At 42.6% G+C, this 23,592-nt stretch overlaps 1 protein-coding gene across 8 annotated transcripts in view; it reads right to left on the bottom strand.

Moving 5' to 3' along the window:
• CHRM3 (cholinergic receptor muscarinic 3) overlaps positions 1 to 23,592 on the bottom strand; it is a 3,010,830-nt gene that overhangs the window by 2,394,685 nt on the left and 592,553 nt on the right. For all 8 annotated transcript variants that reach the window (XM_069234407.1, XM_069234404.1, XM_069234410.1 and 5 more), the window contains one exon: positions 899 to 958. The gene's annotated coding sequence lies outside the window, so the exon portion shown is untranslated. The remainder of the gene's footprint in view (positions 1 to 898; positions 959 to 23,592) is intronic.

The following is a 23,592-nucleotide window of genomic DNA, read 5'->3' as shown; positions in this document are numbered from 1 at the left end:
TGACCGCCAGGGCGGAGGACCGCGGGAGCACCGCCGACAGGCCGGCGGTGCTCCAATGGGGATTCCGACCGCGGCGGTAAAGCCGCGGTCGGACCGGCACCACTGGCGGGGTCCCGACAGTGTACCGCGGCCCCATTGAATCCTCCGCGGCGGCGCAGCTTGCTGCACCGCCGCGGGGATTCCGACCCCCCCTACCGCCATCCAGATCCCGGCGGTCGGACCGCCGAGATCCGGATGGCGGTAGGGGGGGTCGCGGGGCCCCTGGGGGCCCCTGCAGTGCCCATGCCACTGGCATGGGCATTGCAGGGGCCCCCGTAAGAGGGCCCCTACAAGTATTTCACTGTCTGCTGCGCAGACAGTGAAATACGCGACGGGTGCAACTGCACCCGTCGCACAGCTTCCACTCCGCCGGCTCGATTCCGAGCCGGCTTCCTCGTGGAAGCCTCTTTCCCGCTGGGCTGGCTGGCGGTCTGAAGGCGACCGCCCGCTGGTGGTCTGAAGGCGACCGCCCGCCAGCCCAGCGGGAAAGTCAGAATTACCGCCGCGGTCTTTCGACCGCGGAACGGTAACCTGACAGCGGGACTTTGGCGGGCGGCCTCCGCCGCCCGCCAAGGTCAGAATGAGGGCCTAAGTGCCAGATAATGGATCATGTGTCAAATGCATCAAAACTATAACTAAGCAAACATCACCACAGATGCATGAATGCATAAATCCTGTGGCCCTACTTATATTGCCCGTACACTTACAATAACATGCCTCCTTATCAATTCTAAATTCATCTGTGAACATGTTCTGTTGTGTTGCCACACTGAAAGTCATTTCTTTGTAGGTGATGTATGCCTCCCCATACAGATCACATTGTTACAACTATCATGGATCACACACAGACGCCACTTACTTGTCACATCAGGATCCCGAAAGCTGTCCACTTTTCCCCAGGACAAAAGTGCATGTCCACCTACAAGACAATGATTTAGACAATGCTTTATAAATACTGCACCAACACACAGTTCAAATAAAAAAATAACCACTATGACATGCCAATGTATTTCCAAATATCAACACTTCTAACACACAAATGTATACATTGCATGGATATGTAATGCAGCTTGTCTCCTTGCAGGACTGACCTGGCTGGGGGTAAAAGGTCAGAGATATCTAACAAGCTAACATCATGCTTCAGGCCTGTGACATTTTAAGTACTGCTGCCCAGCATCATCTGAGGCCCCCTTGCACCATAACACAAGGGTGAAACCATTGCCACTAGGCAGACAAAAGTTGTTTTTAGATTGGAAAGGACAGGAATGCAACATAAATGTTAATGACAATGCATTTATGCCCTTTCACGTTGGTCAACCTGGAAACGTAACTTGCTGAACGGTGCTGTGAATACTGATGTTAAATGTGTCACTTGGTACATACATACTAGCCTTGCCACACAGACAGACCTCACACTATGTGCAGTATGGATGTTGATATGAGATGTGAATTTAGCCAGAGGGACAGTTTTGACTGACATAGTGTGCAGTTCCAGCGTAAAAAACAATACATCCTGTGTCTCGTTACACTTATATGCACATACATTCATCACAGCATGTTCTTGTTAAAAAGTGTACATCAATTGTGTAAAGGCATGTTTGCCATTACTTTTCCCCGTTACTAACGTATTGCAATGCAGCAATTTGCCCTATGTTGCATTACACTAGGTTTATCAAGCCACTTCAAGGTGCACAAAGTGGCCTAGTCTTGCTTGATAAATTGCACTTGAAGCTTGTTGCTTCAAAACCACAAATCCCGTGGCTCCGCCTGCACGTAGAACTCCACGGAATTCAGCAGAGTTTTTCCTGCAACGCCACAGAATTCTGCAGAGTGGAAGTGGGAAAGCTCAGCCAGGCCTAATATTTACTTAATTAAGCATGGCTTTTTTCTTAGTACATCTAATCAATTTCCAACATGTGACATGGGTATTTTTGGATGGCAAGGTGTCATGCTGAACTTAAATTGACATATACGTATGGCAATGTAGGCCTTTTTCATATGGGTCAACATGATGTAGGTATAGGTAAATTTATTCTACAGACCTCTACACAACACTTTTGGTTTTCATATGTGTATATGTGATTTTGCCTTGTAGGTGAATCTGTACTTATATGCCTTGATTATGAAATCATTGATGTAGCATGAGAGGTCCAGTTTAGGATTGTGAGTACACTATGATACCTTACCTTGGTTGCATTTCCTCCTATGTTATTTCCTGATGTCTGACATATTTCACAACATATTCATAGACTGTATCAATTTTACATTATTGGACTGAAATGCTTGAAATTAAAGCAACGTAAAACACTAAATTGTTCATCTATCACAGTGATAACGTATTTCAATGTGGGTTATCATCTATGTGTATGTTTGGACCTAGAATGTTGGAATAGCAGGACTTTGTACTTGTGGTATTACATACGTACCTAGAGCTGACATTTACACATGCTTTGGTGCTACACTTACATGGAATTCACAAGTTCTTCTCCCATTTAGGCTCCTGATACTTTGGTCAACCTACAGATTTGCTGCCTTGTGTGACATATTTACTTAAATATACATGATGTGTTCAACATCCTCTATTTTAGTGGAACTTTAACTAATAATCCAGACTTGATACACCATTGCACATACACACATCTGAAACTTAGCTAAGATGTAGCCTCTGTAATCATACAGAATTAAATAGGGAGCCACATGATCTGTGTGTTGATTTGTTCAACAGTGCAGAACATGTGGTCAACTTGTGAACAATATTCCCCTCCTCTTGAAGTATCTCCTCTTTTTTATAAGAGAGGAAAAGGTGGTGTTAAATATTTGTAAACAACAGAAGATTTACAAATTCTTAAGCATTGACCAAATAATTTTTCTGGCATACTACATTAATGTGACTCATAAATGAATATGTATAGATTGGTGCATGTCATAATTCACTATTGTGCACTTAACTAATATTATGATATCCCATGAAGATTATATAACTCTTTTTGTTGCTAATATAAAGATTGTTTGTGTCTGTTGTAGGTCATTCTCTTTATTATTTTAAAAGATTTTAATACCGTAATGATACATTTTAATAATGCAGCCCTGGGAGGTGTTACTCATATGTTGTAATCTTTGCTGCTGATGCAATCTTCTCTGATCAGTTAGGGTTGTTCTTCCTTCTAACAGTTTTAACTATATGAAAACTCCAGCCATAATTCTGCATGGAAAGGGGACCAGGTTTAAGGTAAGTGTGAGACCTGACAGCCTTAGGGTGGTCACCCCTAACTTTTTGCCTGCCTCCCTCCAGTTTTTGGACACTGTTTTTGCTGGTTTTAAGACTCTATGCACTTTACCTCTGCCAACCAGTGCTAAAGTACATATGCTCTCTCCCTTAAAGCATGATGACACTGGATCATACCCAATTCGATCATTTAATTTACTTATAAGTTCCTAGTAAAGTGCACTATATGTGGCCAGATTAAATGCTACTGGTGGGCCTGCAGCACTGATTGTGCCACCTACTTAAGTAACCGCTTAACCATGTCTCAGGCCTGCAATTGCAAGGCCTGTGTGTGCAGTTTCACTGCCAATTTGCCTTGGCATTTAAAAGTACTTGCCATGCCTTAAACTCCCTTTTTTCTACATATAAGTCACCCCTAAGGTAGGCCCTAGGTAAACCATAGAGCAGGATGCTATGTAGATAAAAGGCAGGACATATACCTGTGTAGTTTATATGTCCTGGTAGTGTAAAACTCCTACATTCGTTTTTCACTGCTGTGAGGGCTGCCCCTTTCATAGACTAACATTAGGGCTACCCTCATATACTGTTTGAGTGGTAGCTTATGATCTGAAAGGAGTAACCAGGTTATATTTAGTATGGCCAGAATGGTAATACAAAATCCTGCTGACTGATGAAGTTGGATTTAATATTACTATTTTAGAAATGCCACTTTTAGAAAGTGGGCATTTCTCTGCACTTAAATCCTTCTGTGCCTTACAATCTACGTCTGGCTAGGTTTAGTCCACAGCTCCCTTGTGCATTCACTCCGACAAACCCCAAACACAGGATGCTCAGTCACATTTGCACACATCTGGATATTGAATGGGTCTTCCTGAGCTGGGAGGGTGGAGGGCCTGACACTTCCTATATTGTTATTTGCTGATAAGGTTGTTCTCCTTTCATAGTCCGAGCTGTCTATGCACAGAGTTTTCAAAACTATTATACATATAAAAAAATAACCATTAACAGCAAGAAAAAAATAATGACTCTAAACATAACAAAAAAGCTAACAACAACTAACTTTCAAATCTGCAGGGCCAACTTGAAAGAGTCAAACATTTTGATTATCAGACCTGGACAAAGCAAATGGCAAGAAGCGAGACATCCCTGAGCCAAAGCCCATGTATGTTTTGCAAACAGCTTCAACAGGAGATCCATAAACACTGCCACTTTCACTTCGGAAATAAAAGCAATGGCTCCTAAATCAGATGGAGCGGAATTGTGTAGCTTTAGGACGGCTAACAGTTTTCAAAAGGTAGAGAACATATTTTTTCAACGTCTTCTCCAAGTTGACCCTGGTACACCAATTGTGTTGCTAAGGGCTGAACTGGGCCTCCAAGGTATCGAATGTAAGACTTTTATCAAGACAATTTTTTCCTGGACCTAGTTAAGAACAAAAAAATATCTGGTTGACTACCTAAAAACACTCATGGACATCCGCAAAACAAAAGGCTGTACAAAACTCTTCTGGCTGGACCATATAGCCATAACCATAGAAGACATAGGGGCTTTCCAAACGGTGGTGGAAAGCAGGCTCCTGCAGTGTGCAACATTTACAAACTTGTGCAATGAGACCATTGCGCCAGTTTGTAAAGACTTGCGCCACATTATTCCTTCGTCAGGTATAACGTATGCAAGGTAGGCGTTCCCTGTTAAAAGCCACACAGAACAGGCGCAGTGAAATTTACAAGAATTCACTGAATCAGTCTGTGCCTTCACTGTTTTAAAAATCTAACGCCTACTCAAAGCAGGTGTTAAACTGACACAGGGCTTTTGTCTTTGGGGGCCTTCTGGTATTGTTTTAGTAGCATCTTTTTTTTATGCTAGTCCAACAATGCGTGTCTTTAGTACCACAGATGCATCAGAATTTCTGACACATTTGTGGAAACATGCGCCATGGAGCTCTGTATTGTGAATACAGCACCTCCTTGGCGTCGTTATGAGGGCACAGGGGAGCACAAGAAATAAGATGCACCAGAGCCGGTGTACCTAATTCTTGTAAATGAGGCCGATAGGATGTCCAGAGTATTGGGGGATCCCAGGCTCAATGTCCAGAATGAGCCAGAAGATCATCAAAAATTGTCATGAAGACTATATCATGCCCATCTGGTCCAGTAAGAGAGCCCGTCTTCTAAGGCCTGTGCTTGGGCATTGAATCAACAATGTCCCATGAGCCATAACTAAATTGCTTATTTCCTTAAGTGAAAAAGAGCCTCTGTATAAAATGTAGATTCAGAATTTTGCCAGTCATAGCCTAAAGCAAAAGGTGGACTAGCAACAAAACCAGCACGGACTCCTGCAGAACAGGATGCCAAGAGACAGTGTTATACTTCATGCTCGTTTGCAATCACACCCTGCAGGAAAGGAGACAGATTATTTCTCCTCTCTTCAAAAAGCACAACATAAGGAGATGTAGGAAGGCACTGTCATTCTGTCTCCAAATGTACTCAGAAGCACTTCTTCGCCTGGTTGCTTTGTAATTTTTTCGAGCTTGGAAATCTAGCTGACACTTACGTACCTAAATTATCTTACATTCTATTGGTCTCTTCAGATTTTTAGTTTATTCAAATGAATTATTGGCGCACTTCAATTAATGTATTTTAACTTTTACATGGATCTGTTTCAGGTGTATGATTTATAATAGCTCAAATCTATGAATTCTAATATTTTACAGTTCACATGTCGATGATTGGTCCACTTTACGATGTCCTCATCATCCAGCTTGTCAGGTATCGAAAATATTGCATCTTCTTTTTCAGTCAGTGTCTTCATTGTTCGAGTCCTGGGAAAACACACCCAGTGCGCTTTACACACCAATCGTTACAATTCTAGTTCCATCATCTCCTGTCTTTCGGTTCACATGGAATTTCGGCTTAAGCAAGTTTTATCAAACAATGAGCAGTTCTCGGTTAGTTCATCTTGTCAACACTTTTCATTAGATGCTAAGAAATACAGCTTCTGCATGAGGCCTGGCAAGACGAGGCCAAGACACTCGCTAAGTTAAGGCTTACAATTATTGTAGAATATAGGTTATACCTTTTAATATGGCATATTACTACATTAATCTAATCCATTTTTCAATATATCATGTAAATTAATTATATTTTAGTACATTTTGTGAATACTGGTGGCCAATCTCTGAGGTCACAATTACAAACATTCACATTATTTTTATACATTAATTAATTTTCTATCAATTTCATTATTCAACATTCATGAACATTCATTAATGATTTCTAATTAAGACTTTTGCTTACATAACCAAAGCCCCTGTAGCCCCTACGGTGCGGGGGCCCCCAGTTCATGGGGCCCCCTCAGCACAGTAGACAGTGCTGCAGGCCCCGGACTGGGTCAAGGGAGGAAGGAGCCCCATATAGGTACTTTGCGGGTGGATCCTTCAGTTTCATTAGGCCACTGCAATTGCCCCCCTTTCACATACATCCAATTTTTTTTAAAGCAACTGTAAATGCTGACTTTACTAATCCTCTCAGCTATCCACATAAAATATAGTTCTGTTTTTTGCAGCAGGCATATTAACACTCTACCCTACTTTATGGCAAGTCAAAGCTGCACTACACACAACTCTCAACTCTCTCCGTGGCAGGAACATTAATCACAAAATGTTGCTTGACATTTTAATTGTTTCCTGAAGGTTAGATGCACAAGAACTTTTCAGCAGGTACTTTTGAATCGTAAGTTTCATATATTAGTGCTAAACACTGCACCCCCCTGAGGTCAGCACTCGGTGTGGCCGCACCGCTCGCACCGCCCTAGAGCCGGCCCTGCTCAGTGCTGTATATTTCTGAGACCAGCAGTCATATAAAAGTATGACATAAACTTGTCAGCTCGCAATCCCACAAAATCAAACTCAACTTTATGTCTGTGTTTTAAGGAGGGGCTTCTTATCTGAAGATTGTGGGCTTTTATTTCCCACCCACAAGCACATCACTTTAAAAGTAACTTGCGCTTTGCCATGATTTTGCAGTGCCATGGACATTGTGACCTCAGCAGTCACCTAAACGTGCATTGTAATACGGGTATTTGTTTTAGACAATTTGTATATATTTTTTCTATGCATGAGTGTGCCTGCAGGAATTAAATGCCAACAGCCTGTCCTGCCGACACGAAAATGTTTTAAGCCAGCATCAGGGTCATAGGAGACAACTAATTTCTGGGGGGACAGAGACAGCCTTGGGGACTTTTCAATCGACTCTATACAAATCGCTTGTTTGTGAACTACAGTCTCCAATAAATGTACATGAGCATATATACATTGGAAGTGAAATAGGGAGAAAGGAAGGCATATTGTCACAGTTTGAAAAGCAATTATGTACAACAATTGTAAACTGTGCTCTGAAACTGTAGTTCTAATAACACCTCTAATCCTGCGTGTGATCTTGGGCAGCTCATTTACACTGAAGAAGCTCCTGAAGTTACAGGCTGCATAAAACATGAGATTCTGTAATTCCTGTATAAACGGCAGTCACTCGTTTCTTTAGAATCAACTATTTGTGAAGCACCAAGTCATTGATTATAAAGAAAAGACATTCACTGATTATAAAGAAAAGACATCAGAAAATTATTATTATTAGGTTATTACAGTCGAGTTCTGACATCATAATGCCTTCTGTCAGAGCTAGCAGCCAAGGTGAAAGGCAGATCAGGTCACAGAGCGTAATTAATGCAGCTGTTTGAAGCAGCAAATGGAATGTTGCTTTTCTTCTCCTGCTCTAATAGCTTTCCATGACAGAAGCTATGCACTAAGGTTTTAAGTGCTTTGAGAGAAAGTTGATAGTGTGACCAAGTATTATATGGGGTAAAGTACCCCCTCCGTACATAAGGATTTTCTAAGTCAACTCGGAGTTTACACCTTATAAACAGGCATTGGCAAAGCTAATAAGTCTCACCTATGTAAGAACTATTGCCTTTGCCAATGTGTTTTAGCCACGCTATACACTAGAGTGACTACTATTCAGCATGGCTGAAGGTTAATGGCGTAAAGGAGAATGATGTGTCACAGTGTTGTTGATTGGTGTGGCATAGGGTCATGGAGTAAGTAGAGTGTCGTAGAATGGAGTAGTAAACTAACTCTAAAGGAACAGGGGTACCTTGAGTAAAATGCAACACCTCTCCAATAAACAATGATATTAAAGTAATATCCAAATAAAAGGTTTCGTACAATTATTCAATCAAAATATAAAAGATCAAATGTAGTGGGAAAACATCAACAGGGGAAATTGAGAAAGACTTTGGTATTCCGGCATTACACAAGTTATCTGGATGACCCAATGTCACCAATTACAAGAATAATGTAAAATGTAACCCATATGGCACAGTGGTTAGCATCCACAATAAGGGTTGTAGAGTGGAGTGGCATGGAGTGGAGTAGAATATCATAGATTGAAGTGGCATAGAGTGGTGTGGAGTGGCATAGAGTACAGTGGTGTGTCATAGAATAGAGTGGAGTAAAGTGGGTGGAATGGAGTGGCATATAGGGAGTTGCATAGGGAGTCACAGAGTGAAGAAAGTGTTGCAGAGTGGCACAGAATGGAGTAGAGTTTAATGGAATAGTGTGTCAGAGTCTAGTATCATGAAATGTAATGTCAGCGTGAAGTGTCAAAGAGTAGAGCTGAGTGGTCTAGCGTGAACTGGCATAGAGTACAGTGGTGCAAAGCAGATTGGTGTAGAGTGTATTGGTGTAGAGTGCACTGGTTTAGAGTAGAGTGTAGTAGCATAGAGTAGTGAGGAGTAGAGGGTTGCAGAGGTGCAGAGTGCAGTGGTGCAGAGTGCTGTGAATTAGAGTGATGCAGTGCATGGTAGAGTGGAGTGGTGGAAGGTAGAGTATTGTGGTGTAGAGTGCAGTGGCAGAATGCAGTGATGCAGAGTAGAATGGCATACAGTTTAATGGCATAGAGTGCATTGGTGTAGAGTGCAGTAGAGTGGCATAAAGTTGAGCGGTGCAGAGTAGAGTGCCATGATGCAGAGTAGAGAGGTGTATAGTTCACTGGCAGAGTGCAGTGTTGCAGAGTAGAGCGTCATAAAGGGCAGTGGTGTAGAGTAGAATGGCATAGAATGCACTGGAGTAGAGTGCAGTGGCGTAGAGTGATGCAGAGAAGAGAAGAGTGACGTAGAGTATAGTGCTGCAGAGTAGAACAGACTGGCATAGAGTGCAGTGGCATAGAGTAGATTGCTGCAAAGTAGAGTATAGTGGTGAAGTGTAAATTGTTGCAGAGTACAGAATAGTGATGTAGAGTGCAGTAACATAGATTGGTGCACGGCAGATTGGAGTGGTGCAGGGTAGATTGGACTGGTATAGCATAGAGCGGAGTTGCACAGTGTAGTGGCATAGAGTAGATGGTGTCAAATTAGAGTGGAGTGGTGTAAAGTAGATTATAGTGCAGTGGTGCAAAATAGAGTGGAGTGGGGCAGAGTACAGTGGCACTGAGTGCAGTGGTGCAGAGTAGAGTGGCATAGAGTACAGTGGTGTATTGTAGAGTGGCGTATAGTGCATTGGCATAGAGTGTAGTGGTGAAGAGTACAGTGGCATAGAAAGCAATGGGACAGAGTACTGTGGTGCAGAGTAGATTTACATACAGTGCAGTGGCATAGAGTGCACTGGTTTTGAGTAAAGTGGTAAGAGTGCACTGGCGTAGAGTGCAGTGGTGTAGTGTACATTGGTTTGAGTAGAATAGCATAGATTGCAGTGGCGTAGTGTAAAGTGCTGCAGAGTAGAGTAGTGTAGAGAGGAGTGGTACAGCATAGATTGCAGTGGCATAAAGTCCAGTGGTGTAGACTACAGCAGGGTGGAGAAAAGTGGTATGGAGTGCAGTACCATAGAGTAGATTGTTACCGAGTAGAGTGAAGTGGCATAGAGTGGACTAGTGCAGGGTAGAGTCTAGTGGCATAGAGTAGACTGGTGTAGAGTAGAGTGGTGTACAGTACAGTGGTGCAGCGTAAATTTGAGTGGTGTAGAGTGGTTTGGCATAGAGTGTATTGGCATAGAGTAGAGTGATACAGAGTAAAGTAGAGAGGTGTAGAGTTGAGTGGTGCAGAGTAGAGTGGAGTGGCGTAAAGTGGAGTATGCATGGTGTAAAAGCGCAATGCATTACAGACAACACATTGAAACAATCATTACATTTGCACAGACAAATGTTAATGGGTGAAAATGTAATTACGCAGTGTATTGATTTGTTTTCCTTAAATTAAAATATTTTTTCCCACCACACTTATATTCTTAAATAAATATCTGCACATTTCACTCACATACATTTAAATTTTGTTGTGTGGTAGAAAAAAGTTTCTTCCTCCAGCCTTTCTCCAGCACACTCCACTAGCCAGCACGATTGTCATAAAAATCTTCTCACTTTTAACCGAGAAAAAGACACATTTCCTACAACCCAATGTTCCCCTCGTTCTGCTGATAAAAGTGATACCTCACTTGTGTGGAAGGCCCAGGTGACTGCAACAGGAAAGGGCCAAAAATGAGTAGCAATTGAGGGGAAAGTAAAGCGAGTTGATAAGCACAATTGTTTGGAATATATTTTTAGACTGACTCTGCTTTGGGGACCCACACAAGTGAGGTATCATTTTACTTGGGAGACTGAGAGACCTGGGAGACTGAGGAGAATGCTGAGGAAATTTGTGCCGGTGTGGTGATCCTACAAAAAAGAAGTGAGAAAAATATGCTTTTTTAAGCACATTTTGAGGTTTGCAGGGAGTCTGGGTAAGAAAATGTTGGGGGATTCATGTAAGCCATACCTCCCTGGACTCCACTGGATGTCTAGTTTAAAAAAATGTCTGGTAGGTTTCCCAAGATGACCACCGCGCCTGGGACCAAAAACGCAGGTTGCCCCCCGTACCCCCCCTTCCGGAAAAACAGGTAGATCATTTTGATGTGTTGATGTTATGTTTTGGGGCATTTCCTGTTGCGGGCACTAGGCCTCCTCACACAAGTGAGGTAACATTTTTATCTGGAGACTGGGGGGAATGCTGAATGGAAGGAAGTTAGGGGCTCTCCTCAGATTCCAGAATATTCCATCACCAAATTGTGAGAATAGGTGTTTTTTTTGCAATATTTAGTGGTTTGCAAAGGATTCTGGGTAACAGAACCTGGTAAGAGCCCCACAAATCACCCCATTCTGTATTCCCCTTGGTGTGTAGTTTTCAAAAATATATAGGTTTGCTAGCCTTGGTGCCGGCTGAGCTGAAGGCCAAAATCCACAGCTAGACACTTTGCCAAAAACAGGTCAGTTTTCTTTGGGAAAATGTGACGTGTCCACGTTGCGTTAAAGGGCATTTCCTGTTGAGGGCAGTAGGCCTACCCACACAAGTGAGGTATTATTTTTATTGGGAGACTTGGAGAAATGCTGGGTGGAAGGAAGTGTGTGGCTCCCCTCAGATTCCAGAAATTTGCAGCACCGAAATGTGAGGAAAAAGTGTTTTTTTGCCAAATTTTGAGGTTTGCAAAGGATTCTGGGTAACAAAACTCGTGAGAGCCCCACAAGTCACCCCAGTCTGAATTCCTCTAGGTGGCTAATTTTCAAAAATGTATACGTTTGCTGGGTTTCCCTAGCTGCCGGCTGAGCTGGAGACCAAAATCCACAGTTAGGCACTTTGCAAAAAACATGTCAGTTTTCTTTGGGAAAATGTTATGTGACCATGTTGTGTTTTGGGGCATTTCCTGTTGTGGGCACTGGGCCTAGCCATACAAGTGCGGTACCATTTTGTATTGAGAGACTTGGGGGAATGCTGGGTGGAAGGAAGTTTGTGGCTCCCCTCAGAATCCAGGACTTTGTAGCACCGAAATGTGAGGGAAAAGTGTTCATTTTGCCAAATTTTGAGGTGTGCAAAGGATTCCGTGTAACAGCACTCAGTGAAAGCCCCACAAGTCACCCCATTCTGAATTTCTCTAGGTGCCTAGTTTTAAAAAATGTATAGGTTTGCTAGATTTCCCTAGGTGCGGGTGATCTAGAGGCCAAAATCCACAACTAGGCACTTTGTAAAAAATGTGTCTGTTTTCTTTGGAAAAATGTGATGTGTCCAAGTTGTGTTTTGGGGTATTTCCTGTCACAGGTACTAGGCCTACCCACACAAGTGAGGTACCATTTTTATCAGGAGATATGGGGAACACAGAATAGAAGAACAAGCGTTACTGCGTTACTGCCCATTGTCTTTCTCTACATTTTCTCCTTCCAAATGTAAGACACCGTGAAATGAAGAAGTGTATTTGAGAAATACCCTGTAATTCACATGCTAGTATGGGACCCCAGAATTCAGAGATGTGCAAATAACCACTGCTTGTCAACACTTCAATGTGTGCCTGTTTTGGAAATACAAAAGTTTCCATGATACGTATGTTTGACTCTTTGTATTTTACCAAATAAATTGCTGTATACCCGGTATACAATGAAAACCCATTGCAAGGTGCAGCTCATTTATTGGCTCTGGGTACCAAGGGTTCTTGATGAATCAACAAGCCCTTTATATTCCAGCAACCAAAAGAGTCCACAAGACGTAACGGTATATCGCTTTAAAAAATCTGCCATAGCTGGAAAATGTTATAGAAGAAAATGTGGACGGAAATAGCTCTTTTTCACCTCAATTTCAATATTTGTTTATTTTAGCTGTTACTTTCTGGAGGAAAACCTTGAAGGATCTACACAAATGACCCCTTGAATTCAGCATTTTGTCTACTTTTCAGAAATGTTTAGCTGTCCAGGATCCAGCATTGGTTTCACACCTATTTCTGTCACTAACTAAGGAGGCTAAAAGCCCAAGAAATAGTAAAAATGGGGTATGTCCCAGTAAAGTGGCAAAATTATGTAAAAAATGTGGTTTTCTGATTCAAGTCTGCCTGTTCATGAAAGCTTGGAAGTTGGTGATTTTAGCACAGGAAATCATTTGTTGATGCCATTTTCAGGGTTTAAAAAATGTTTTCTTCTGCAGACCTTTTTTACCATTTTGTGTCCAAATTTTAGCTGTATTTTGGCTAATTTCTTGGTCTCCTCCAGGGGAACCCACAAACTCTGGGTACCTCTAGAATCCCTAGGATGATGGGAAAAAACAGACAACAATTTGACGTGGGTAGCATATGTAAACAAAATGTTATGAAGGCCTAAGCGCGAACTGCCCCAAATAGCCAAAAAATGCTCGACACCTGAGGGGAAAAGGCCTGGCAGCGAAGGGGTTAAAGGGCTGTTTACAGAAATTGAACACTGGTGGAAGGATACCATAAACATGAGATGCTCTTTGGGAGGGACAAACTCAAGCTGGACAGCCTAAAACACTTACAGCTAGCAAATAGAAACCAAGCAAATGTGAGTTACAAACCACAAAGCCAATGATAAGCAATGGGAAGTATGCGTTCCCAGGGAAGCTTTCAAAATGCCCCGTAAATGTTTTAAGCAAACCAGATAGGCTTCTATCTAATGTACTTAGCCTTTGGTCTCGTTCCTCTATATGATTATGGAACTCCTCTGTGACGTGCAATACCCTTATAAGGTACGGCAGGTGGTCCTTTTTCCCTCATGTTGAGATCTGTGCAATTAAAGTTATAACCTCATGCAAGGCTGGGTGAACCGGCTGGGTGAACCGGCACACTGAACCCCCTTCACTCGGGCCTGTGCACCGTCCGCCACCCCTATCTCACTTGGAGGGGCACTGTGTGAAATGGAATATTCATGATGAATCATTTATGATACACGTCCGAAGACTAGCTAAGAGATCTTGCCCTCTGTAACACAGATTAAAATATATGCGGAACTACCACTCCCTTCTTTGCGACCCAAAGATATCTGAGGCCTTCTATGTACCTTTTTATTCCATGCTGCACACAATGTTGAACCACTGATCTCTTCTAGCCCAATCCACACATCAGAGTAACGATTCTATACCCATGAAATGAATGCTGCCACTACTCAGAGATCTGACAGATTAGAACAAAATATGCCATCAAACCACTGCAGCAGTCAAACGGTATCTTGCTATTTAGGGCCTCTAAACAGGTTCTTATGGGCATGGAGTGCACTCACTGTATTTTCCTGTAATGTGAAATGTGTTCTGATTTATATTAATGCATTGATATGAACACTGTAATGCGGATGCCTTGGTCAGCTATCACCAAGGCCACTGGAATTATGCAATTGTGCGCTGCATTGTTTTTCACAAAATTAATGATTTGCCACATTTCCCACAAAATCCACCATCTGCTGCATAATCTGCAGATCTGAAAAACAAAATATTGTTTCTAGCTCCAGCAGTTCGAAAGTTACTAAAATGCAGTGATGTGTTGCTGCACAGTGGAAGGCCCCTTTCCAAAAAGCTGACTGGGAAACTTTATTTTGCTTGTTGCTATATTTAAGTGTTAAACTGGTACTAATAAGGTGCATCCTAAGCCCTGAGAGTGTTAGCAAGTGCAACAACCATTTGGCATAGCCAATAGGTCTCACCTTTGTGTCCTTATAAGTCTTTAGCCAGAGCTATTGGCTTTGCCAATGTCTTTAAGCTCTGTTGTATAGCAGCGTGGCTGATGTGCAACATGTTGAAAAGTTAAAATAAAAAGTGTTATAGGCATTTTTGTTACCTTATATATAACCAATAAGACATTATGTACAACTGAATGACCCTATTAAAAAAGGAATTAACATAAAAAATGTCTTCTAGTTTTCTTGTCCTAACAATGCTTATAGTGAAGAAGTGAAATTAAAAGTAAATAAAAAAAAGCTGATGCAGCTAGAACCAGCTGCATTATAGTTTTTTGCTTTTTTATGGCAGAAGAGATAAACAACGGGAGAGTGGCATAGAGTGGGGTGGTGTGCAATAGTGTAGAGTGCAGTGACAACGAGTGCAGCGGTGCGTAGTACAGTAGTGTGGGGGGTAGAGTGCATTTGCATAGTGTAGAGTGGAGTGGTGTAGAGTAGAAAGGCATAGAGTGGAGTGGTGCCAATAAGAGGCTGGCTGGTAAAAAATGTTTGGAAAACGCATGCCTCTAATTCCTTCATTCATTTTTTTAATTCAATATTTTAGTTATCTCCTTCTGCAGATGGTCTTATTTTCAGGCTTTTGAAAGCAAAGGGAGAAAATGACATATTTTCAAAAACCTCCCTGCAGTGTTGGTAGATAGAATTTTCTATCACTGATTGATAAGCATGCTGTAGTTCTTTCAGAGATCAGTAGGGTTTTTCTTGGCTGCAGTATGTTATATAATGTGTCATTTATAAAATCAAGTGCTTGTTGCTGGGTTGACTTTTGGCGTTGCTATGGCAATAACATGCAAATTGACCACTGCACTGCTGTATTAGTTGGGCGATGTAATATTTACCAGTTCAGTGGTTTTGTATGATATGTTATATCTGCCACATATTTTAACCAACTGGTAAGGGTAGAATTGTCAAAAGCAACTTTAGCCACAGTGTATTGTTAGCGCGTCAGACCTTATTAAGTGAATTTACAAGGAGACACGTACAGGCCGATGAACCTTTTCACTGCGCTTCAAGTAGTTCTCACCATGTAATCCTGTACCAATACAAACCAATAGCAATAACAATCAGTGGAATCAATAATCAATAGGAGTCAGTAATTTCCACACACCATGACCTCACGGCCATGAATAACCACACCTTTATGTAAAAGTTAGAATGTTTATTTCCCTATATTAACAATGCTAATGTCACATATGTTAGTCTCAAAATCAAATGATAAGTATACAGAAACAATACTGGCTGCCCAAAGAGCCTAAAGAATCACAATCTATTCAAAGCTAGAGTCACTATACATTCTAGTACAGATTAATAGCATGAATAACTGCGCAAACAAAATGATATACATTTAGATTCAGCAAAGAAAAGACATCAACTGTTATTACATGTAGCGAACATCATCAGTGAGAACACTAACATCAGATTAGACTAGCATGTTCGGACTTCATGCAAAACAATTTCGTCACACAAATTTGGAAAACATCTAACTATGGCTCTATCAAAAGTAGCAGTTGGTGCCTAGGGACAAGAAGCAAATAGACATAACAATCAGTAACATCGTCTTATACCTGGCCTCAGTATGGTTCGGCAAGCTGTGGCAGTCTTCGTCAATTGAACATCAGTTCGGTCAGCAAGGGATCAGAATTCAGCATTAAAGTTCAGGAAAAGCAAAGTCTCTTCATGCAGTACAGAAAAGAATAGCTAAATACTCAAGTCTTTTAAGAAGAATATCGCAGAATTGCCTATCTCCTCTCCGTGCAGTTTGGCTAAGTTAGATTTCCTAACACCACTTCCCACATCCCTATTGGTCAAAGAATCCCATGTTTGCATTAAGTCCACTGAAAATAAAACCCCAAATCTACTTATTTTACTAGTACACGGTTTCACATGTTGATGATTGGCTCCTCTTCACCTGTTCCCATCATTTGTCAGGTATAGATATTCTTGCAGCTTATACTCCAGTCAGTGCATTAAGTGTCTTCTCCTGGGAAGGTCAGTGTGACACATACTACATTATACATTTTATCCTAGCTAGTACAACGTCTTCTAGCAAGAAGTTTTCATGACAAATAATTTCAGCTATGAGCACTTGGTCAGCACAGTGGAAAATCACAATGTAATTCTCTAAGCAGCTATTTTATAAGTCGTCTAAGAAATGCAGCTTGGCATGAGGCCATGCAACTAGGCCCAAGACCTCGCAAAGTTAAGGCCTATGATTAACAAAGCTAATACATAATACATAACCCTTAATATGTCATATTATTACATTAATAAAACATAAGCTCAACATTTTACATGAATAAGCTATTAATAAATACACTTTGTGAACACTGGCAAACACTCAGGTGGGCACAACTTCAAAGGCGTGAATTATTTTTCTCTATGTTAATTCATTTTCTATGCAAATTCAACACGCAGAAAACATGAATATTCAGTAGTAAAATTCAGCATTAACAATCCCTCCTTTGATGACTAAATGTGTCATCACACTGAAATCTTCCCACACAAATTTTCTACTTCAGCTAAAATTCTGTCATCTCTAACCCCTCTAAACGTCGTTCCCTCTTCAAATTTTGATAATTTTTCATTTTATTTAATTTGATCATCCTACATAATTTACATATTCCCCATGCTCCAATTATGAAATCACAATAATCAATATTCTATTTTCAATAGTACTCCTTTCCCAATGTTGCTGAGCCAGTTTCCCACTGAAACAAATAATTTGCCAACTTTCTCCCAAACACCTGGTTCCTCTAATTCTTTCACATCAGCACTTTCATTAGTCTGATTATTCTGATTATTAAGTAGGCTTGTAATTTCTATGCTGTTATCAGGAATTTACGATCAGCAATGCCTCGAATTGAGCATTTCAAACTCCACCATCCTTTGCTAAAAGAATGTGTAACACAAGGCGGCTCTGAAGAGTCACAGATCTTACCACAGCCATTTCTGTATCCATTAGGATCACGGCTCCTGAAAAATTTGTCAACATGTTATCCACAATAGTAGACAACTTTCAAATCTTCATAGACTTCAGGACAACTCCCACTGAAGGAATTATTGTTCCAAATCTATCTCCTGCTATACCAGAAGGAGACTCTCTCTCTTCTCTGATGTAATTCAGTCACTTTTGGTAAGTTTTCCAAGTCATCAAGTTAGAATATCTTTGGGAAAGCTATCCCCAAATAACATGTGCTATACCAGTCCTTTTCTTTGAACCCTTTTATAACTTCTCATTTAATGCCTTTCCCCTGTCATCTGTTTGATCTAAAAAGCTATTTTCTAACGGTATAAGCAAGCATCTCATGTTATTCTTGTGCACATATGCTATGCCAAAAGTTAATGTAGGCTTAAAGAAACCTCTCACTAATACTGTGTCATTGCCCTTAGCTACTCTACTCAGGTATCTAATTATGGGGAAAAACAAAAACACAACATAGTGGTTGGAATAGAAATACTAGATGTACTCCTGGTTATAGAATCTTGTTAATAACAGACTACAACGTATCCCATAAGTAAGGGGCAAACTATGATAAGTAACTCCTTATTCGACTGATGAATGAATCTGTGTATACACATAACAATTCCTTGCATCCATCGTCTCAACATTCTCACTCAATATGCAATAGAAGGCATTAGAAGAAAGTTCCCCTTGTGCATTGTCTACGTGCAGATACTTCTCACTAACCGAAACTTCTCTATCGCTGTTAATGCAGTAGCTGTCTCTAAAGCTGAAGTATGGTTGGCTTTACTCTTGTCAAGAACAGTCATGCCCACAATCAATATCACCCACGATATCAAACACACATTTGCCAAACCAATACTCATTTACAGCACCTGTTCTTCCTACCCTGCTGGCTAACGTTACTCATGATCTGTAAAGAATCAGAAAGTAGAATAGAAAAATGTATAACTATGCAGCAAAAATCAAAAACAAAAATCTCCAATCTTCTTTCAGCAGTTATCTACAGCTTTCAGTCTCAATTCCAGTATCCTTTGTCACAAATACGTTTTGCAGCTTGTCAAATCAGGTTATCTTGTCAAAACAGGTTTCAAAAAGTATTTTCCAGTTCTTGTTAACAGTCTCTTTTTCTTCTTTGTACTTATATCAAATTTGTCTCAACAGTACAATCAATCAATCACTTCTTAAGCGTGCTACTCACCCGTTAGGGTCTCAAGGTGCTGGGGGGGGGGGTTGCTACTGCTCAAATAGCCAGGTCTTGAGACGTTTCCTGAAGGTCAGGAGGTCCTGGATCAGACGTAGGTTGACGGGGAGGGAGTTTCAGGTTTTGGCGGCGAGGTAGGAGAAGGATCTGCCACCGGTTGTGGTACGGTGGATGCTGGTGGGTGGGAACGTGGAAATTGAGGCGCTCATTGAGGTAGGCCCGGCCTGTGTCATGGAGAGGCTTGTGAGCGTGGATCAGGAATTTGAAGATGATCTTTTTGTTGACGGGGAGCCAGTGAAGGTCTCTGAGGTGGGCTGAGATGGGTTTGTGGCATGGGAGGTTGAGGATGAGGCGTGCAGAGGCATTCTGAATGCGCTGAAGTTTCCTCTGGAGCTTGGCCGTTGTTCCCACATAGAGTGCTTTGCCGTTGTCCAGTCCGCTGCTGACGAGGGTGACCGTTCTTCTGGTTTCGATGGGGATCCATCTAAAGGTCTTGCGAAGCATGCGGAGAGTGTTGAAACATGAGGATGAGATGGCGTTGACTTGCTGGGTCATGTCGGTTGGAGCCGAGGACGAGGACCTCAAGTTCAGTTTGAGGCGGCTTATCTCCATCCAGTTGGAGATGGCATTCAGTCCGTTATAGAGATTGGTCTGGGCTTTGGCGGGGTCCTTAGTGAGTGAGAGGATCAGTTGGGTGTCTTCCGTGTAGGAGACGATGTTGAGGCCATGGGATCGGACGATGTTGGCGAGCAGCGCCATGTAGACGTTAAAAAGGGTTGGGCTGATAGAGTATCCTTGGGGGACTCCGCAGATGGTCTTGGTGGCTTTCGACAGGAAAGGAGGGAGGAGGACTCTCTGAGTTCTGCCGTAGAGGAAGGATGTGATCCAGTCCAGGGCCTTGTGGTGGATTCTGGCATCATGGAGGCGTGTGCGGAGTGTGTGGTAACAGACGGTATCGAAGGCTGCCGAGAAGTCAAGGAGGATGAGGACCACGGTTACACCTTTGTCGAGCATGATCCTGATGTCGTCGGTTGCGGCAATGAGAGCGGTCTCGGTGCTGTGGTTCTTGCGGAAGCTGGATTGGGAGATGTTGAGCAGGCTGTTGTCCTCCAGGAAGCGGGATAGTTGGCTGTTTACTATCTTCTCGATGACCTTCGCTGGGAAGGGGAGGATGGAGATGGGCCAATAATTATTGAGGTCTTCGGGGTCTGCCTTGGGTTTTTTGAGCAGGGCGTTGACTTTGGCGTGTTTCCAGCTCTCTGGGAAGGTGGCGGTCTTGACGGAGCTGTTGATGATAGTGCGGAATTAGGGGGCAATGATCTGGCAGGCTTTGTTGAAGACACAGTGAGGGCGGGGGTTGTCGGGTGATCCGGACTGGATGGTGCTCATGGTCTGGGTGGTGTCCTCGTTGTTGGTGTGGGGCCAGGCACTCAGGAGGTTGGTGCGGTTGGGTGCGTTGGGGTTAGTGTCGGCCGCGGTGGTCGTGGGGGTCGGGGAGGCGAAGCTGCCATGGATGTCTGTTATCTTGCGGTGAAAAAAGGTGGCGAGGGAGTCTCAGAAGTCTTGCAAGGGTGGGGGTTCGATGGAGGAGGACTTGGGGTAGGCGAGTTCTTTGATGATGCTGAAGAGCTCTTTGCTGTTGTGCGCATTGTTGTCGATTTGATCTTTGTAGAATGATCTTTTCTTTAGCTTCCTTCAATTGCCAAAATAATGACCTGGAATGTCTCGATCAAAACAAATAGACAAAAATTCTCTTTGCCATTCACTTGTTGTTGCATACACCCATTCAGAACCCGCGTACCTTCGACTTGCTATTCTCTTTCTTTTCAACTTGTGATCTCTATTTAATTCTCCTTCACTCAGGTCTTCTCTCCATGAAGTATCTACTTCTTCCTTGATTGTTGTCACAACAACTGCTTCCTTTCTCTTTGCTTGTGACTCTGGCCACTTATATCCTTTCAGTGGACCATTGGTCAATGCTCTTTTCAGTGTTGAACTTGAAACTTCTTCTTGCTCTGCAGGATTTCTCTTTGACGGACCTGCAACTGGTTCAGGAGGAGTCAGACCACATTTGCTTTGATCCGCTTCAACTTGTCTGGCGTTTGCTCTGTTTGTCTCTCAAAATCTTCTACTTCTGGGAAACCCCTCTTCTGACTAGACTTTCCAGCTGCCTCAATTGAGATTGGGTCACTGTCTCTCTCCTGGAGGTCTTCTCCTTCGTCTCTCATAGAAATGACTGAACTTTTGTCAACGTGCTCAGATCCGGTCTCAGTTCCTCTTTTTTCTCTTTCCAGCTCTGAGCTTGTCTGGTTGTTGTTGGTAAACTCAACAACTCCTCTTCACTGTCCAGAGGACATGCCACTTGTCTCGTGTGGCTGGCGTGTATCCAGTTCAGAACTCTAGTGCTCTTCACAGCAGAGTAGTGATCAGAACTACCTGGAAAGGGCCTTTCCACTGAGTTTCCAGACACGTCTTACTCACGTGTTTCGGGACCACAACCCAGTCACCAGCTCTCAGGATGTGTCCTTGATCTTGGATCAGTGGCAGTGTGGTGGCTTCCAACTGCTGAGAGAAAGAGCGAACCACATCAGCCAGACCTTTGCAGTAGTCCAACACCATATCATCTGTTATGTTCACAAGAGCATTTGCAGGAACCGCTGGCAACCTCATTGCTCTGCCCATGAAGATCTCATGCAGTGACAATCCTATCTTCCTGTCAGGTGTGTTTCACATTGTCATCAAAACTAAAGGCAGTGCCGTCTGGCCATTTCAAATTCGTGGACACACAAATTTTCGTCATTCTTGATTTCAAGGAACCATTCATCTGTTCCACTAGTCCTGATGCTTCAGGGCAGTAACTACAATGTAACTTCTGTTCAATGTTTAAGGCTGCACATAGTAATTTAATTACTTCATTGCTGAAGTGACATTCCCTATCTTATTCTAAAGAGATCAGAAACCCAAAGCGTGGTATCAGTTACCTAAGCAGTGGTTTCGCTACTGTGAGGCTGTCATTTCTTCGTGTAGGGTACGCTTTAATCCAATGACTAAAGATGCAGACAATCACCAACACATATCTCAATCCTCCATACACAGACATCTCAATAAAATCCATTTGCGTTATGGTGAATGGACCTCCTGCCCTTCCAATGTGGCCCAAATTGACCACTGTCCCTTTTCCCGTGTTCATTTGTTAACAAATAATGCAACGATGGCAAACTGCTTCAGCAACTTGTTTAAACCTCGGATTGAACCAATTTGTTTAAAGAGGTGAATCATTGCATCCCTCCCAACATGTGTTTGACCATGATAACACCTAGCCGTTTGAGACAACAAACTGTTCGGAAAAACCAACTGACCCTCTTCTGAAAACCACAATTCATCCTGTTGCAGTACACATTTCATTTTGCTCCATGATCGTTTTCCCTCCCTGTCAACATTTTTCTTCAGTGTTCTCAATTCCTCCATCGTATCTATTACATGCAATGCAAAACTTGGACATGTTTCATCTTCTTCAGGTAACAATTCACACTTATCTTTGAATGATATTCAGTTCAATGTGCAAAACTTTGCGACTTGATCTGCATATGCATTTCCCATTGACACAAAATCTTGCGATTTCAGATGTGCACTGCATTTCACCACAGTAATCTTTTCGGGAATTTGGATAGCTTGCAACAACTATTGAATTCTCTCACAATTTCTCATTGGTGAACCAGAAGAGGTCATGAAACCTATCTATGACCATGTTAGAAATGGGGTCTTTGGTTGGCAGTCAGGCTACCCCCTGTCCAAGCAAGGACCCTCACTCTAGTCAGGGTAAGTCACACACAATCCAAATTATCCTGTGCCCACCCCCTGGTAGCTTGGCACTGAGCAGTCAGGCTTAACTTAGAAGGCAATGTGTAAAGTATTTGTGCAATAAATCATACAATAACACAATATAGCACCACAAAAATGTACCACACAGTGTTTAGAAAATTATATAATATTTATCTGGATATTTGCAGGTCAAAACGATAAAAGATGCAATAAGAAATTGTAAAGATATCACTGGAAGTGATATAAAGTGTCTTAAGTCTTTAAAAAGCAAACAAAGGCCCTCATTACAACCATGGCGGTCGGCAGAGAACTGGCGGTCTTACCGCCAACAGGCTGGCGGTAAAAAAATGTGAATTATGACCATGGCGGTTACTGCCATGGTCATCCGCCACTTCTCCGATCAGACCGCCAGTGCGGAGATGACCGTTGGGCTGGAGACCTGGGTCTCCAGCCCGGCAGTCGTCACAATACCGCCAGCGGTATCATGAACCCGCTTACCGCCATAGATTTCATGGGGTTTGGAACCGCCATGAAATCCATGGCGGTGAGCACTATCAGTGCCAGGGAATTCCTTCCCTGGCACTGATAGGGGTCTCGTCCACCCCCCACCCCCACCCCGAGTCCTTCCCCTACAGCCCCCACCACCCCTGCCACCCCCAAAGGTGGCAGGACCCCCCTCCCCACCCCTACCCCTAACATTACATTACACATTCACACCCGACACGCACGCAGGCACCACCAACACACATACCCGCACACACACCAAGATACATACCAACAGCCACACACACAGTCATACGCACACACCCACATTCAGACA

The sequence above is a fragment of the Pleurodeles waltl genome, chromosome 5 (genome assembly GCF_031143425.1).
Source record: "Pleurodeles waltl isolate 20211129_DDA chromosome 5, aPleWal1.hap1.20221129, whole genome shotgun sequence".
NCBI lineage: Eukaryota > Metazoa > Chordata > Amphibia > Caudata > Salamandridae > Pleurodeles > Pleurodeles waltl.
This window is presented reverse-complemented; position numbering and strand designations above follow the sequence as displayed.